Source organism: Oncorhynchus kisutch, linkage group LG15, assembly GCF_002021735.2.
Source record: "Oncorhynchus kisutch isolate 150728-3 linkage group LG15, Okis_V2, whole genome shotgun sequence".
Taxonomy (NCBI): Eukaryota; Metazoa; Chordata; class Actinopteri; order Salmoniformes; family Salmonidae; genus Oncorhynchus; species Oncorhynchus kisutch.
The window spans coordinates 41,428,702-41,447,274 of record NC_034188.2 but is presented as its reverse complement, the minus strand read 5'-3'; the positions used below and the strand labels follow the sequence as shown (position 1 = coordinate 41,447,274).

The window sequence follows — 18,573 nt, the reverse complement described above, 5'->3', positions numbered from 1 at the left end:
AGGCATTTTTAGCTAATTAGCCCCTCTCCCTCTGCATTGCATTGTCTAGCTACCTGCTGGTTGAGGAAATAGTGTGTCATGGTACTTTTGTTCTGAATTTCAAATCGACCCCTAGCCCCTACCTCCTCCCTACCCCTTACCACCCCTAGCCCCTGCCCATTACCCTCCTCCCTCCTTCCTACCACCCCTAATCCCTAGCCCTTACCCCCTCCCTACCCCTTACCACGCCTAGCCCCTTACCCTCCTCCCTACCACCCCTACCCCTTACCCTACCCCTTACACCCCTAGCCCTTGCCCCTCCCCCTCCCTACCCCTTACCACCCCTAGCCCCTTACCCTCCTCCCAACCACTTAGATTATTTGGCTGTACATCCAACCAGCCTCACAACTGCAGATCACGCGTAACCATGCCAGCCCAGGACCTCCACATCCGGCTTCTTCACCTGCGTGATCGAAGAATTTCTGCGCAAACTGTCAGTAACTGTCTCAGGGAGCTAATCAGTGTACTCGTCGTCCTTACCAGGGTCTTGACCTGATTGCAGTTCGGCGTCGTAACTGGTTTACTGACGCCGAACTGCAAACTGGTTTACTGCGCACACTGTTCAACATTGTGAACAGTGTGCGCCATGATGGCGGTGGGGTTATGGTATGGGCAGGCATAAGCTACTGACAACAAACACAATTGCATTTTATCGATGGCAATTTGAATGCACAGAGAGACCGTGATGAGATCCTGAGCCCCACTGTCCTGCCATTCATCCGCCGCCATCACCTCATGTTTCAGCATGACAATGCAAGGCTCCATGTCACAAGGATCTGTACACAATTCCTGGATGTTGAAAATGTCAAGGTTCTTCCATGGACTGCATACTCACCAGAGATGTCACCCATTTAAGCAAGTTTGGGATACTCTGGATCGACGTGTATGACCGCATATTCCAGTTCCCGCCAATATCCAGCAACTTCACACAGCCGTTCAAGAGGAGTGGGACAATGTTCCACAGGCCACAATCAACAGCCTGATCAACTCCATGTGAAGGAGACGTGTTGCGCTGCAAATGGTGGTCACACCAGATACTGACTGGTTTTCTGATCCAGGCCCCTACCTTTTTTTAAGGTTATCTGTGACCAACAGATGCATATCTGTATTCCCAGTCATGTGGAAGATTAGGGCCTAATGAATTTATTGCAATTGACTTTCTTGTTATGAACTGTAACTCAGTCAAATATTTTAAATTGTTGCATGTTGCGTTTTATGTTGTTCAGTGTAGATATTATTGGATTGGTGTAAGCCAGTGTTTCCCAATTATGGTTCTAGGGACCCAAAGGGGTAGACATTTTAGTTTTTGCCCGAGCACTAACACACCTGATTCAACTAAAGGCTTAATGCCGAGTTGATTAGTTGAATCAAGCGTCTTAGTGCGGGGGCAAAAACAAACATGTGCACCCCTTTGGGCCCCCAGCACCCGGTTTGGGAAACACTGGTGTAAGCAATCTTGTGAAAAGGACATCTAGTCTATCAAAAGACAAGCAGGAGCTTTCAACATACGGGTGCTTTCGGTTTTCTATTGACCTGGCTGTCTGCTACCCCTTTGTAGGAAGTGGATGTAGTGACCACAGACTGTCTGGCCCTGAGGGAGCAGGTGAAAATCTATGAGGAACAACTGGCTCACATGGAGGCACAGCATGAGACGGTAAGAGAGAAGGGACATATCCTAGATATGGCTGGATGGCAAACATTGATTATCCCACAGTATTAGTACACAAATGAGGAAAAGTATACTACTCAATGGCTCTCTGAGTCATTACTTACATGTGTGACTGGGTTTGAACCCATATTTCATGCATGCCAATAGACTGTTTACCCACTGAGTCTTCAGATCTCTGACAAGGTTTGCTGAACCACCACCTTTACACAAGCAGCAAGCTTTTCTGTTTAGCCAAAGCCACTAAAACTCCAGACAAGGGCAGGTGTTGGAGAGATTCCCATTAGGGTTTGCCGGGGGGCAACACGGGTTCAGATGACCCCGGCCACCTTGTTGACCAGGTTTTTTCCATGAACAGTAGTTATTTTACGAGGAACAATTGTGGTACTGAGACAGGATTAGAGCAAAGCAGGGTAGAGCCAGAATAAGCCTTGCCAAGGATAGATCTCACAGGTGATATGACCAGTTGTTGAAGGAAATTTCTAACATGTGAAGTTCACAAGAGCATATCAAGTATTGGCTTTAATTTCTGGTCAAACAGAGGGAAAGGGGGGGGGGGGGGAAACATCTGCAAACAAAAAGTCTTAAAGGGTATTAGAAATACATCAAAACACAAGTTGAGGTAAAGACCTCTGCCAACTAATATCAACACTTATATTTTGTTTTGGAGAAATTATTTTCCTTTCCTGTTATTTGAATAAATATCGCCTTGTGCCTTGTAATTTCATTACCAAAAACCCACATATCTTTAAAGGGCCAGTGCTGTCAAAAACATAATTGACTTGTGTTTTCTATATATTTCCACACTATATAATTTGTTTTACATTTATTGTCACAAACACCGGATAGGTGCAGTGAAATGTATTGTTGGAGGTTGGAATAATACTGTGAAATTGTGAAAATAATAATGCCCTTTTAGTGTTTGAAAAGACCACCGGAAATGTCTGTTTTAGCTTGCCCGGTGACATCACCAGGTGGTAAATGAGTTTATAGACCAATCATTTTATTTATTTTTCATTTTACCAGGTAAGTTGACTGAACACATTCTCATTTACAGCACAACTTGGAGAATAGTTACAGGGGAGAGGAGGAGGGATGAATGAGCTAATTGGCAGCTGGGGATGATTAGGGGGTCATGATGGTCTGAGGGCCAGATTGGGAATTTAGCCAGGACACTGGGGTTAACACCCCTACTCTTACCATAAATGCCATGGGACCTTTAGTGACCACAGAAAGGCACTCGTTTATCGTCCCACCCGAAAGACGGCACCCTACACAGGGCAATGTCAGAAGCATACCACCCTGCATCCCACTGATGGCTTGCTTCTGAAGCTAAGCAGGGTTGGTCCTGGTTGGTCCCTGCAAGGGAGACCAGATGCTGCTGGAAGTGGTGTTGGAGGGCCAGTAGGAGGCTCCCTTTCCTCTGGTCTAAGAAAAATATTCCAATGCCCCAGGGCAGTGATTGAGGACATTGCCCTGTGTTGGGTGTAGTCTTTCGGATGGAACTTTAAATGGGTGTCCTGACTCTCTGTGGTCACTAAAGATCCCATGGCACTTATCGTAAGAGTAGGGGTGTTAATGCAATATCAGAGGGAGAGGGTCAGAGGGAGACAGCATAATAGAAGATAGGCGAGGCCGAGGCGGTAGGCGAGGCCGAGGCAGAGAGAAAAGAAACTGGGAGCAGTGAGAGAGGGAGAAAGCGAGGCAATTTCCATCACTCAGTTTTTTTTTTCTCCTCTGTGAAGCCCGGCCACTCGGCTGGCCGGCTACGTTTAACACACTCCCTCAGGGACATGCTCGATAACTCCCTGCACTGAATAACTCACAGCACCGGCTCAATACCAAATGAAAACAGAAGTCCCCCTTTGTTTTATTAACTGCTATTATTATCAGGCATTTCCAAACACCTATTCTCCTGATGAATCAGCCACCTTACTCATGTCGAGGAAAAATTAGATGAGGGTCAAGCTGCTTGGGTATTTCTCCAGCACTTCATTCTGCTATGATCGATGCATGGAGGTTAATAATGGAGTTTTAGGTATTGTGACCTGAAGACGTACACGGTGGGGGCTTAATGTTGTTATCTACTTACTTAATGGTGTGTGTGTGTCTGCAGACAGTTCAGAACATGGTGGCCCCTGTAGAGGGTCCAGCTGCAGCAGGGAGAGGAGTCCTGGAGTTCTGCAACCCTGACATCAAGTCAGCCCTCATAGATATCAAGGAGAACTACAGCCAGCTGGCTGAGACCATCCAGGTACAGAGTCTGGAGCATACACACAATGTGCATGTCACAAAAACAGAACACACACACCCGTCAATGTAACTCCTGACAGTGCACTCACCGGCTACACACCACTCCCCCTTTCTTCCCCAAACCGGTCCGGCTAAATCTGAGCCTTCTCACATCGCAGAGGGATGTGCCCGCTTGTTTTCTTTTCCTCTTGACATAACACTAGAGGCGAACCTTAGAATCGGAGGTGCTGCCGCACACCAGTACAGACCCACTGTATGTTGGTGTGTTTTACAGAAAGAGAGTTTGTGTGAGTGTGTTACAAGCTAGAGGTGCTCTGCTGGGGTCAACCTTGCTCTCCAGGGGGGTCTGACCCACCATAGGGTCCCGGGTCGGGGATGTCTGCCCCCCCAAGCGAGGTCACGTTCGTAATCAGACCCCTGGGCTCCTTCCCAGGCCCCTAGGCGGTGTGTATGTGAAAAGGCTTTGGGCTAAATTTACAGCCAGGTTACCCGTGATTAAAGTCAATAGTTTATGTCCATTTGTCTGTGGACGTCAAAAGATGACATGGAAACCGGCCACTATGGGCAACAGTGAGCGCTGTTACCGTCAAGTAAGTTTTGGTTTTGCGAGGCCGTGGTGGACGGCAATGGTGGATGGGCGTGAGCATCTACCTCTGATTCCAAAGGTTGCAAATTTGAATCCAGCGATAGAAACTTTAAGATTTCAGACTTAATGCCTAAACTTAACCCCAACCTTTAACATTCAAAGTTAATTCCTAAACGTAGCCCTAACCTTAAACATTAGAAGTTAATTCCTTAACTTAACCTTACAAATTTGACATTTGTAACTACTTCGAAATTTGACGTTTGCAAAACATGGATGAACGTTTAATTTGGATGTGAGACTGTGAGAACTAGTTGAAATTGACCACAATTCTTAGTCTCTCTAACCCAGACACTTACACTCTCCTTCCCACTTCATCCTCTCCTCCTCCTCCTCCTCCTCCTCCTTCCCTCGTTCATTGCCAGCTGGACAGCTTGCGGTCTGGGCCTGGCCTCCATTAGTGTCTCACAAGGTGCAATTGTCTCTATCCCCAAATGATTGCCATTGGGATTGAAGTATGATTGTGATTGCTGGATGACTCTGACACACCTGTGAGCCCTTGTTGCCACTCATTTGCTGTCTAAGTTGTTCCTCTTCACCATTCCCTTTATGGGGGAAAGGTTAACACTTTACTGGAAGTGTATCTACATAAGGACTTCATTGCACATGAATAACCCACGCATACTGCATTTCTAAACAACGACCGTAAGACTGAAATATCTACTTGTGGTTATTGTACTTGTGGCTACCCCCCCCCCCCCCGGAAAGTCAACTAGTGTCATGCAGTGAACTATGTTATGTTTCCAGTGTGAGTGCAGGGAAACTGGTGCGGTTGTTGCCGGTGCTGTTGTCGCCATTGGAGCTGGAAAGGAGCTGACGGTGGCCAGACCTGCGGGGGTCACAGGCGTTGGCCAAATAACGGACGTCAGCGAACTGAAGAAACTGGTGAGGAACCGTTATCTCTCTCTCTGGCATTCACCTACTTTTTTTTCAGACAATCACTACCTGCTGATTTTTGACTGTTTCTCAAGTTTCTTTCTCTCCCGTAAACTTTCCTTCCAGTAAATTCACAGTTCTCAGACATCTCCTCAGAAAAGCCAGCCCCACCATGAGTTCAGCATCAAACATCAGCCACGAAATCAAGAGGAATTGTAGAAAATGTATGGCTTCTTCCCACAGACAGTAAAGTTTAGGGCGAGAAAGGCAGTTCTTTCTCTGTCTCTCTCTCTCTCTCTCTCTCGCTCTCTCATATTATTAGACAGACTTTTCACAGTACTCTCTCTTCTTCATCATCAACTTCTTAAAACTTCACACATTCCTCCTCTGTGTCTCCAGAGACTCCAACCCCAAACTGAACAATGGAAATAGAACATCATATATCACCCATCCTCGTCTCCTAGAGAAAAAGAAACACACAACAGAGAGGCTTTATTGATAAAATGGTAGAATGTCTCAGTACAGTCTTTCAAGAATTAGTCTCCAACCACCCCAAAACTCAATGATTCACTCAAGTTTACAGTATTCAAGGAAATGCTGGAACTTCCCATTGCAGTTCATCTATCATTCAAGAATCCACACTTAATAGAATCAGTCAATGACTTAAATCGACAGTAACTGGCTTAACTGCTCGCTCCACCGTAATCATCAGTGGTCGGGCCACAGCCGACACCTCTCCATTTCCACAACAAACATGGCGGTTTGGTTCCCATTACCGAGGTTGTGGTCTTTAAATAAACAGGCCCCCTCTGTAACCGCAGTCGCACTCTCATAACACTGTCTCCTCTTCCCTTAATGTGCAGCACGCGAGCCCTCGCTCTGCCTAGCCTGGGCCTAGTCTGATGGACACGTCCCTGCCTGTCTTTCTCCCCTCCCTTAATCTATCTCTCACCGGCCGTGATGGATGTCCCAGTTCTGGTTTCTCACTGAGACACAACTTGGCCAAACAAACAACCTTGCAGTGAAATCAGGCTCAGATTAGAGGTGTGTATAATAGAGTAGAACATGCATTGATGGGGATGACACACTGCCCACACACAGGGCATCCGACCAGGGGAGGGAGAGAGAGACCTAGTTGACTGGGGCCGTCTGCCAGATGGCTCCATATATAGTTCACAACTTTTGACCAGATGACAAAAGTAATGCACTATATAGAGAATCGAGTGCCATTTAGGACGTATCCTCATCCGTTTCTGCCAGCTAATTGTTTAACTTCTCTGGATAAAAAATATAAACGCAACATGCTACAATTTCAAAGATTTTACTGAGTTAAAGTTCACATGAGGAAATCGGTCAATTGAAATAAATGCATTAAGGCATTAGTCTATGGATTTCACATGACTGGAAATACAGATATGCAATCTGTTGGTCATAGATACCTTTCATGGTATTTCTGTGCGTTCAAATTGCCATCGATAAAATGCACTTCCATTTGTTGTCCGTAGCTTGAGCCTGCCAATACCATAACCCCACCGCCACCATGGGGCACTCTGTTCACAACGTTGACATCAGCCAACATGACGCCATACACGTGGTCTGCAAATTCTCTAAAACGTTAGAGGTGGCTTATGGTAGAGAAATCAACATTAAATTCTCTGGCAACAGCTCTAGTGGACGTTCCTGCAATCAGCATGCCAATTGCACGCTCCCTCAACACTTTAGACATCTGTGGTATTGTGTTGTGTGACAAAAACTGCACATTTTAGAGTGGTCTTTTATTGTCGCCAGCACAAGTTGCACCTGTGTAATGATCATGATGTTTATTCAGCTTTGTGATATGCCACACCTGTCAGGTGGATTAGGTGGATTATCTTTGCGAAGGAGAAATGCTCACTAACAGGGATGTTAACAAATTTCTGCGATTTTTTATTTCAATTCATGAAACACTTTACATGTTGGTGTTACGTACGCCTCTCGGAAGAGGGAGCGCAACGCCCTGCTACAACTCAACTCCCCATAGAGTGAAAGAGGTATGGGATTATAGGTGCGAATAAAGATGACAAAGGCAGAGAATTTACCGTTTACTGGGAATTTATTTCATCACACTGTAATTTTTGGGAAAAGGGTCTGGACGGAACCACAGCAAAGAAAGTTAATGTCAAAGTCCCCTCTCCTACCTTATCTGCCTACCCACTACTTAGCACCACCTGGTGCGCTAACCAAAATACAGGGGGTGGTCCGCCCAGGTCTTACCTAGTGTGCATAGACAGTGAATACTACGGGTTATGTATACCCACGCGGGCCTCTTGCCTAAGCACTCCCTAGGTGCCTTCCCCTTCCCCCCTGGGAACAAAAACAGAATACAAACGTAAGTACACAATTTCAATAATCAAAAACACTGCCTCCTATGGACACACATACCTTAAAAGCAGCGGCTACAAAGTACTTAACAAAAAAATACGATCTCAGCAAAAACCAACACATGACATACTAATCATCTCCCTCAGCAACAATCACAGAGCCATCAGCTCTATCTGAGAAACAACCAACACATGATATAACCCTCAGCTCTCTTCTGAGTAACAGAACACTGGCTTATATAGCTGGAAGAAGGAGTCTAGTGGGATACAGCTGTATCCTGAGGAGGGGGCGGGGTCAGCTCTCCAATGTTCGATGTGGCCGACCAATCAGCTGCTTGGGGGGAATTTCAGGAAACCATCCTGAAACACACACATACAAACAAAAACCAGGGAACGTAACAGTTGGATTCATATTTTTGTTCAGTGTACTTACAGCAGGGAGCCAGGTGTGATTGTATGTGTGTGTTTTAGTAAGAGAGTATACAGTTAGAGGTTTCAATGTGCTGTTTAGAATGACATTGGCAGAGATTAAGTCACGCATCTCATGTTTCCTCTGACCATGTACCTGAATTTCTGTGTTTTTGCGTTTGTACCTGTGTGTATAGATTGCAGAGCTTGAAAAGGAGCTTGCAGAGCTGGAGAGGTGTGGTGAGGAGCTGGAAGATGAGATTGAGATGAAGAGAGAAGCGTATGTGGAGGAGATCTTTGAGCTGGAGGTAAGAGGGACAGACCACACCGAGCTTAAACTGACCCCAGTACAGTACCCCACCATCTCTGCTCCAAGTAGACACGGCCCCTAATCACAGATCTATGAACAGTTAACCCTTCCCACAATCCGAACCAAATATCTAGAAACAGTTTTTCCCACCTTCAAACCTAATCATAGATCTAGGAATAGTTTACCCTACCCTCAATCTTAACCATAGTTATAGGATAACATTTTCCTACACTCAATCCTACTCACAGATCTAGGAACAGTTTACCCTACCCTCAATCCTAAGGCTAGAAAGTTAAATATCAGACCAGCTGTTAGGGTCAACCTCTACCTCCACCCATCCCATAAACCCAATGGCTCAATTCCAATAACTTCTACCTCCACCAATCCCATAAACCCAATGGCTCTATTCCAATAACTTCTCCCTCCACCCATCCCATAAACCCAATGGCTCTGTTCCAATAACCACACTAGCATACCACTTAGAATGTGTCCAATACATAGATACATGGCTTAATACTAAGTGGTAGTATGCTTGTGTGGCTATTAGAACGTGGCCCATTATCTCTCTGTTTCTCCTCAGTGTCGTCTTGAGGAGATGCGGAGGCAGCAGCATGAACTGCAGGTCCAGATGAGGGAACAATGTGATGACTACGAGGAGCTGCTGGGTCAGAAGATGGCCCGGGAAATCGAGATCGCTGCCTACAGGTGGACCTTATCAAATTGTTGTTGTCACATGCTCAACAACCTTACCGTGAAATGCTTACTTACAAGCCCTTAACCAACAATGCAGTTCAAGAAATAGAGTTAATGGAATAATTACTAAATAAACAAAAATTAAATATAGATATATAGAAGGAACACAAGAGATTTACATAACAATAACGAGGCTATAATAAGGACGTACCGGTACCGAGTAAATGTACGGGGCTACAGTTAAGTCGAGGAAATTTGTAATGTGACTATGTGTAGATAATAAACAGCGAATGGCAGCAGTGTAAAAACAAAGGGGGGGGTGTAAATAGTCTGGGCGGCCATTTGATACATTTTCAGCAGTCTTATGGCTTGGGGTTGAAGCTATTATGGAACCTTTTGGTTTTGTTGTGCCCTCTTCACAACTGTCTTGGTGTGTTTGGACCATTTGGACCAAGGAACTTGAAACTCTCAACCCGCTCCATTTCAGCCCTGTCGATGTTAATGGAGACCTGTTCGGCCCTTCTTTTCCTGTAGTCCATGATCATCTCCTTTGTCTTACTCACATTGAGGGAGAGGTTGTTGTCCTGGCGCCACACTACCAGGTCTCTGACCTCCTCCCTATAGACTGTCTCATCGCTGTCGGTAATCAGGCCTACCACTGCTGTGTCGTCAGCAAACTTAATGATGGTGTTGGAGTCATGCTTGGCCATGTAGTCGTGGGTGAACAGGGAGTACAGGAGGGGACTGAGCATGCAGCGCTGAGGGGCCCCAGTGTGTTGTTGCTTACCCTTACAGGAAGTCCAGGATCTCAACAGGAAGTCCAGGATCCAGTTGCAGAGTGAGGTGTTTAGTCTTAGGTTCCTTAGCTTAGTGATGAGATTTGTGGGCACTATGGTGTTGAATTCTGAGCACAGGGACTATGGTAGTCTGTTTGAAACATGTAGGTATTACAGACTTGGTCAGGAAGAAGTTGAAAATGTCAGTGATGACACATGCCAGTTGGTCCGCGCATGCTTTGAGTTCACGTCCTGGTAATCCATCTGGCCCCACGGCTTTGTGAATATTGACCTGTTGAAAGGTCTTGCTCACAGAGAGTGTGATCACACAATCGTCCCAAACAGCTGGTCATGCATGCTTCAGTGTTGCTTGCCTCGAAGCGCATATAAAAGCATTTAGCTCTTCTGGTAGGCTTTCGTCACTGGGTAGCTTGCGGCTGGGTTGCCCTTTTGTAGTCCGTAAAATATTTTTGAAACTTAGTCCTGTATTGACACTTTGCCTGTTTGATAGTTCATCTGAGGGCATAGCGGGATTTCTTATAAGCGTCCAGATTAGTGTCTTGCTCCTTGAAAGCGGCAGCTCTAGCCTTTAAATCGGTGTGGCTTCTGGTTTGGAAATGTACGTACGGTCACTGGGGACGACGTCGTCGATGCACTTATTGATGAAGCTAGTGAATGAGGTGTTACACTCCTCAATTCCATTGGATGAATTCTGGAACATATTCCAGTCTATGCTAGGAAAACAGTCCTGTAGCATAGCATCTGTGTCATCGGACCACTTCCGTATTGAGCGAGTCACTGGTACTTTCTGCTTTAGTTTTTATTTGTAAGTAGGAATCAAGAGGATAGAATTATTGGCAGATTTGCCAAATGGATGGCGAGGGATAGCTTTGTATGTGTCTTTTTTTCCTCCTCTGGTTTCTCCTCTAGTTGCACATTTGACATGCTGGTAGAAATAAGGTAAAACAGATTTAAGTTTGCCTACATTAATGTCCCCGGCCACTAGGAGTACCGCTTCTGGATGTGCATTTTCCAGAAGCTTATGCTTATGGCCTTGTACAATGAGCCTTGTACAGCTCATTGAGTGCGGTCTTAGTGCCAGCATCGGTTTGTGGTGGTAAATAGACGGCTACGAATAGTATAAATGAGAACTTGCTTGGTAGATAGTGTGGTCTACAGTTTATCATGAGGTATTTATACCTCAGGCGAGCAATACCTCGACACTTCTTTAATATTAGACATCGCGCACCATCAGTTACTGACAAATAGACACACACCCCCGACCCTCATCTTACCAGATGTTGCTGCTCTGTCCTGCTGATGCACGGAGAAGCCAGCCAGCTCTGTGTCGTCGTTCGGCCACGCCTCGGTGAAACATAAGATATTACAGTTTTTAATGTTCGTTGGTAGGGTAGTCTTAATCATAGATCGTCTAGCTAATTTTCAAATGTTTCCACGTTGGCCAATAATATAGAGGGTAGTGGTGGTTTACTTAGTCATTGGCAAATTCTTACAAGGCACTCCTCCCCCTTTTCTCTGTCTTCACGCTGATGATGGGAATTTGTGCCTTGTCTTGACAAAGCAAATCCTTCACATCGGAATCTTTTAAAGAAAAAATGTTTTTCTAGTTCTAGGTGAATAATCGCTGTTCTGATGTCCAGAAGCTCTTTTCGGTCATAAGAGACGGTAGCAACATTATGTACAATATGCGTTACAAAAATGCAGAAAAAAACAAAATAGCACAGTTGGTCAGGAGCCCGTAAAATGGCAGCCACCCCCTCCAGCGCCATACTCGAGACATTGATACAGTTCACCCAAATGTCCCTATGCATAACAATGGATAACCTACAGGGCTTATGGCTTATGTAGTAGTGAAAAAGACTGCACAGCAGTGTTAACTCTTGGAACTACCCATCCCGGATCCGGGAGAATTGTCATCAACTGACACTAATTAGCATAACGCAATGGACAAAAATTACTAGAAAATATTCTTATTCATGAAATCACAAGTGAAATATAGGGAAACACAGCTTAGCCTTTTGTTAATCACCCTGTCATCTCAGATTTTGAAATTATGCTTTACAGCCAAAGCAAGACAAGCATTTGTGTAAGTTTATCGATAGCCTAGCATAGCATTATGTCCAGTTAGCATCAAGAAGCTTGGTCACGAAAATCAGAAAAGCAATCAAATGAACCGTTTACCTTTGATGATCTTCGGATGTTTTCACTGACGAGACTCCCAGTTAGACAACAAATGTTAATTTTGTTCCATAAAGATTATTTTTATAGCCGAAATACCTCTGTTTGTTCTTCACGTTTGGTTGACAAATCCACCGGAAACTGCGGTCACGACGACGCCTAAAAAAGATTCCAAATTAGATCCATAATATCGACAGAAACATGGCATACCTTTTTTATAATCAATCCTCAAGGTGTTTTTCAAATATCTATTCGATAATATATCAACCGGGTCAGTTGGCTTCTTAGTAGGAGCGAGAGAAACAATGGCCGCATTTGTCTATTACGCACATATCACTCCAGCTGACCACTGATGCAATGTTGTCGCTCATGCTCATTTTTCAAAATAAAAGCCTGAAACTATGTCTTGTGACACTACACACATTAGGGAATCCATAGAAAAAAGAATCTGGTTGATATCCCTTTCACTGCTCAATAGGGACGCAATAAGAACGCAGAGGTTTCTAAATAAGAGTCACTTCCTGATTGGATTGCTTTCGGATTGGATTGCTTTCGCCTGCAATATCAGTTCTGTTATACTCACAGACAATATTTTTTACAGTTTTGGAAACTTTAGAGTGTTTTCTATCCTAAACTGTCAATTATATGCATATTCTATTATCTGGTCCTGAAAAATAGCCCGTTTACTTTGGGAACATTATTTTTCCAAAAATGAAAATGGTGCCCCCTAGTTTCAAGAGGTTAACTAATGATTGTTCAAACATGATTGGTCACAGACAACAGCACAAAGGGTAAGAAGGTAGAGGAGACCATGCATCACGCAAAGCAGCCACAGCTGTCAGTAAGTGTCCATGATTGAGTCTTTGAATGAAGAAATTGAGATTAAACTGTCCAGTTTGAGTGTTTGTTGCAGTTCGTTCCAGTCGCTAGCTGCAGCGAACTGAAAAGAGGAGTGACCCAGGGATGTGTGTGCTTTGGGGACCTTTATCAGAATGTTACTGACAGAATGGGTGTTGTATGTGGAGGATGAGGACTGCAGTAGATATCTCAGATAGGGAGGAGTGAGGCCTAAGAGGGTTTTATAAATAAGCATCAACCAGTGGGTCTTGCGACATGTATACAGAGATTACCAGTTTACGGAAGAGTATAGAGTGCAGTGATGTGTCCTATAAGAAGCATTTGTGGCAAATCGGATGGCTGAATGGTAAAGAACATCTAGCTGCTTGAGAGCACCCTTTTCTACCGATCTATAAATGACGTCTCTGTAATCTAGCTTTGGTAGGATGGTCATCTGAATCAGGGTTAAGTTTGGCAGCTGGGGTGAAAGAGGTGCGATTACGATAGAGGAAACCAAATTTAACTTTAGCCTGCAGCTTTTGATATGTGCTGAGAGAAGGACAGTGCACCGTCTAGCCATACTCCCAAGTACTTGTATGAGGTGACTACCTCAAGCTCTAAACCCTCAGAGGTAGTAATCACACTTGTGGGGAGAGGGGCATTCTTCTAACCAAACCACATGACCTTTGTTTTGGAGCTGTCCAGAACAAGGCAGAGAAAGCTTGTTGGACACTAAAAAAGCTTTCTTGTAGGGCGTTTAAAACAAAATCCGGGGAGGGGCCGGCTGAGTAGAAGACTGTATCATCTGCATATAAATGGATGAGAGAGCTTCCTACTGCCTGAGCTATGTTGTTGATGTAAATTGAGAAGAGTGTACAGAGGCCTCATTAGTAGTCTTCAGATGACGTGATATTTTCGATTTTGTTCACCATATTTGTGTAGCCCTACACTGTGAACATGTAGTATGTGTGACATGTCACCTGGGCAACTCCATATCCATATTAAGACATTCCTGAGAACAAAGGCCTGACATTCAAGGTTAACTGGGGTCACAGGAAACAGACCCTACGACAGCCCCAGAAAACATGATGCAGTTTCCTGTCCGGTGTGCCTATTGAAGACGTTTTTTGTGTTTCTGTCATGCCTCCCTCCTGTTGTGTCTGTCTGTCTGTGCACTCAACCATCTGCCATCCTGGTATGTAGAGTGATGCACTTTGCCCTTGCCCACCCCCCTACATTTGGACTCCCCTTCCTTACGCATCCGATCCTTAGGAGCCCCCCCCACATCCTTGCGGCTCAGGAAGAGGCAGCCTCAAACAATTCCACATTAGAATGGACAGGGGGTGAGGGGGACCTCACACTGTCAGGACCGTGGGCTGGGTCTCTGCCAAGCCCCTTTACCCGCCAGCCTGTTAATGTCAGCAGCCCCGCAACCCACCGTAGCATCTTTTAAACACTCTGGTTCCTGAACAGACTGTTCCAACGACGCGCACCACATAGACTCAAGACACGCGCACACATTTACATACACACACACACACACACTTTGTCAAGACACAGGCAGGCAAGACGGTCTGGGTGCGACATTGCTTAACTTTTTTTAAACATCTTGTTAACAGGGCTGTTTTGTCATCTGTGATTTAAAAGCATGAATAAGAAATGGAAAAAAAGCTTCTCTCCACACCTTGGAAATGTGTCTGCAGAAGAGAGCCTTATGACACGAGTCTCGCCTGTAAAATGTACACTGAGCCATTAGGACCAGATGCTCGCCGCTGTTGTAGCTCCCCAGTGACGGAGTCTTAATGTTGACAATTCACTTTCTTGCAGTGTTACGTGTGTAACTCAGACTGTGAGCAGGGACAATAGGGTTCTGGTCAAAGGCAGTGCACTATAGGGAATAAGGTGCCATTTGGGACACAAACACTGTCTTAGTGGTAGACGACACAACAACAACAAGCAGAGGTTTAACCGATATTGAGATTACCCCTAGTCCTGATATGGTGGCTATAATGAATGAAATAGGAAAAATAGGCACAACTGATGGAATTCATCTGATCTAATTCACATCTTATCTAAACAATCTGGTTGAAATCAATAATATGAAAAAGCAATATCCGTAACTCCGATAGGTATGCTTTCATAGTGGCTTATTAAGAAGTAAATAAAACAGACAATGTTTCTATGGAGGCTAGCCATGTTGGGTCTAAGTCCTCCTAGCTGAAGTGGAAGAACTCTGTGTGTGTGTGTGTTATCAGCAGACCTTCTTACAGTTTTCCTTTTCCTCTCTTCCCTTTCCTCTCTTCTATTCCCAGAGGTTTGGTGGAAGAGGAGGATGAGAGGCTTTGCTACCTGTGAGAGGAACCGATGCAGACCAGACCAACCAACCTGCTTTCGGCGATGGATATCCTCCCATACAGATTTCATGCGTTGCCAAAACGCAACAGACCTAAGTCGGCCATTAGAGATCACATGAAGCTAACCGCCACACAACCATTTGAGCAGATGTAAAAGTATCATGACAGATTAACGAGGTCTGGAGGGCGTGCCAGGGCCATTGATAACAGGTCACTGGCAGGTGACCCCTGTCCTATAAGAAAGATGAAGTTGTCTAACATTGGGGTGGAGGGGGATGGGACTGGATAGAGTGTGTATTCAGTGTCTGTGAAATTTCCCTAAGTGGTCTCTATCTGTTGTGGCTACAGTCTCTGGAGCTAACTCACTGATATGACACACACACACACACAGAATCATTTACCTCCCGTTAACCCTCACTCCAGCATGAGCCCATTAAACGCTCTTAACCACTGACCTCTCCACTGTTCACAGCCATTGGACAGCTCTTATATCCAATAAGATGGCCTTAACCGATCATGGCAGGTCACCATTCATTTGTTTTACAGTCATGCATTAATGTGGGTTTTTACACAGAAATGACAGTCAAGTCAGTTACACTGTTCATGTATACTTGCGAACTGGTATATTAGCTTTGCAAATGGTTGTTGAAGTTGACATTCTGCAGCTCCCATACAGCTGGCCAGCAGATAGCTTGTGTGCTGTTCCTGACTTATTTGCTCATTCTCTGCCCATGACACCTGGAGGAACTTAGTCAAGTTAAAACCAGAACAATAAAAAACATTTTTTTTTGCTTGACATCACCTTCTTGTCCTTTTCACTGTCCACTTAAGTGCCTTACCTCACAATCATAACTGTACCATTTAACGGAGGATGAGTTATGCCGTGTGATCCCTGCCCCATTTGTCTTCATGCTTAACCTCACATGTGAACGTTCTCGGCTTTTGACGGTATCGGAGGCTTGTTTGCTCAGCCATAAAGATGAACAATACCGCTAATAATGGCTCAGATACGATTTGCTACAGCCGGTGATCTCCTGGTGAATTGAAACGCATCCACACACACACACACACACACACACACTAGGAGAAGGCTGCAAGCGGTCAGGGGGACTTGTTTAATTGCGTGGACATGAAACATGGTGAGCAGTGGAGGAAGCAGACCGGTGGGTCTGTGGGGCCTTTATTTTCTCAGGGCTGCAGCACTCAATCATGTTCTCTGCCTCCGAGGACTGGACCCACAAAATACTTATATCCCACCCAGCCCCCTGCCACCCCCCTCTTTAAAAAAAAAAAAGTGTTTTATTTCACCTTTATTTAACCAGGTAGGCCAGTTGAGAACAAGTTCTCATTTACAACTGCGACCTGGCCAAGATAAAGCAAAGCAGTGCAACACAAACAACAACAGAGTTACTCGTGGAATAAACAAACGTACAGTCAATAACACAATAGACAAATCTGTATACATTGTGTACAAATGAAGTATGGAGTGAAGGCAATAAATAGGCCATAGTGGCGAAGTAATTACAATTTAGCAATTAACACTGGAGTGATATATGTGCAGATGAGGATGTCCAAGTAGAAATACTGGTGTGCAAAAGAGCAGAAAAACAGACAAAAAATATGAGAAGAGGTAGGTAGTTGGTTGGATGGGCTATTTACAGATGGGCTGTGTACAGCTGCACTGACAGTTGACGCTTAAAGTTAGTGAGGGAGATATGTCTCCAACTTCAGTGATTTCTGCAATTCGTTCCAGTCATTGGCAGCAGAGAACTGGAAGGAAAGGCGGCCAAAGGAGGAGTTGGCTTTGGGGATGACCAGTGAAATATACCTGCTGGAGCGCGTGCTACACGATAAGGCGGAGCTTTACAAGCAAACACTTGATGACCTGGAGCCAGTGGGTTTGGCGACGAATATGTAGCGATGACCAGCCAGCGAAAAGCATACAGGTCGCAGTGGTGGGTAGTATATGGGGCTTTGGTGACAATCGTATGGCACTGTCTAGACTGCATGCAATTTGTTGAATAGAGTGTTGGAGGCTATTTTGTAAATTACATCACAGAAGTCAAGGATTGGTAGGATAGTCAGTTTTACGAGGGTATGTTTGGCAGCATGAGTAAAGGAGGCTTTGTTGCAAAATAGGAAGCCTTTTCTAGATTTCATTTTGGAATGGAGATGCTTAATATGAGTCTGCAAGGAGAGTTTACAGTCTAGCCAGACACCTAGGTATTTGTAGTTGTCCACATATTCTAATTCAGAACCGTCCAGAGTAGTAGCTAGTCGGGCGGGCAGCGATCAGTTGAAGAGCATGCATTTCATTTTACTAGCATTTAAGAGCAGTTGGAGGCCATGGAAAGAGTGTTGTATGGCATTGAAGCTCGTTTGGAGGTTAGTTAACCTGACAAAGATGTTGGTTCCCAATTGGGGACCAGCCCCCCCACCGTCAGCTGGAACGGTGGCGCACGGAATGCAAAAATATTCTTAGAAATATTTAACCTCCACACATTAACAAGTCCAATAGCTCAAATGAAAGATAAACAACTTGTTTATCTAGCCAGCAAGTCAGATTTCTAAAATGTTTTACGGCAAAAACATACCACATATTTATGTCAAACCACCACCGAAGACACACCGAAGACACAGCTAATTTCCATAGCCAAATTTAACAAAATATGCAATCACCAAACGCAGGATTAAAAGAAAAATAATTTCACTAACCTTTTGAAATCTTCATCAGATGACAGTAATATAACCCTTTCATGCGTGAGTTCCAAATATCTCTAACGGTCGCCCCAGCGTGAGTTTTTTTATGCACGTGATGTTAGAATGTTCTCTCCATTCCAGAATGTGATTGATACATAACAGTACATTTTATCCGCGCTGCCCTCAAACTAAAGCACGCACCCTGTTTATATTTATAGGTTGTTTTAACTTCAATTTCAAATGATTTTCAAACAAGTTTTTATTTTCTAAAAACAGTTTGAATTTAGGTGTGTTCCGCCTCCTCATTCATTCACATAAAAATAGTAATTTTTACTTTTGTGGATAATTACATTTTTGGGACATTTCTGACACGGACAAAATTCCCCAAGCACTTCCCAATTGTTTGTGCAGTTCACGTCTGCAGACATTTGCTTATCTCCCGTCAGAACAGGATCTGCA

At 44.6% G+C, this 18,573-nt stretch overlaps 1 long non-coding RNA gene across 1 annotated transcript; it reads left to right on the top strand.

Moving 5' to 3' along the window:
- The first annotated feature begins 8,447 nt into the window (after window positions 1-8,447).
- LOC109904737 (uncharacterized) lies at window positions 8,448-16,199 on the top strand. The gene is made up of 3 exons (XR_004203054.1): window positions 8,448-8,553; window positions 9,136-9,260; window positions 15,373-16,199. It is a non-coding gene; the product is annotated as an uncharacterized LOC109904737 (long non-coding RNA).
- Window positions 16,200-18,573: the final 2,374 nt, after the last annotated feature.